We start from the raw sequence: 977 nt of genomic DNA on the forward strand, positions 1-977 counted from the left end.
GTAATTATATTGTGGTTTTATCCAACACATTGAAGTCCTGTTCTATTAAATATTTGCGTGCATAAAAAATTTGAAAAATTGACAGTGTGCAAAGCTGACCTACTTACTGACTTTAGACAGAACTGCATCCAGTCATTTAGCATGTTTGCCTTCATTAATATGCAGAACATCTGATCATCAGAGCGTTGAATACTAGAAACGGATATGCAATTATAATTACTGCANTGAAAAATTGACAGTGTGCAAAGCTGACCTACTTACTGACTTGTGACAGAAGCAGATGCAGTCATTTAGCATGTTTGCCTTCATTAATATGCAGAACATCTGATCATCAGAGCGTTGAATACTAGAAACGGATATGCAATTATAATTACTGCAAAAATTGCATCTTTTTCTACCCTGAATTGAAGTGGGTGCAGTTTCTGTCTCTATGTTTAAAGTCAGTCAAATTAGCATGAAAATAGATGTCTGCATTTGTTATGGTAAGAAGGAGGCAATGGAACAATCTCAGTAATGTTATTTTTAGGGGAAAAAAATCTCTATATTATATTGTATTTTCTGGGGTCTGGTTGGATCATTCGTTCGTTCCGTTGTGTGGTTCAGTGTTACTGAATACATTTTTGGGTTGTTAGTTTTGGGATCCCTTGAACTTGGCTCCTCATACTATTAATCATTAAAGCAAGTGAGAAACGAGCTGAAATCAGTCCGTCTTTGGAAACATAAACCATCATTTATGGATCAAAAGTGCAGCACTGATTAATACTTTTTTAGAGGAGTAGAAATATGTCTGCTAATTAGTGGGAAAATGGGTTATCATATTAAATTTTATTTTAAAACAACTAGCTTCTCTCGGTTGCTATCTAAGCAGCTCTGTTCAAACATCTGTGGTGCTGAAAACACAGAACTGCTACAGTCGTGCATCTGGTAGGATGATCACTGGGAGGAGAAAATTAACATATTCAACTCCTGCTAGTAAA

This window comes from Cyprinodon variegatus, unplaced genomic scaffold (genome assembly GCF_000732505.1).
Source record: "Cyprinodon variegatus isolate N-32 unplaced genomic scaffold, C_variegatus-1.0 Scaffold146, whole genome shotgun sequence".
NCBI classification, from domain to species: Eukaryota; Metazoa; Chordata; class Actinopteri; order Cyprinodontiformes; family Cyprinodontidae; genus Cyprinodon; species Cyprinodon variegatus.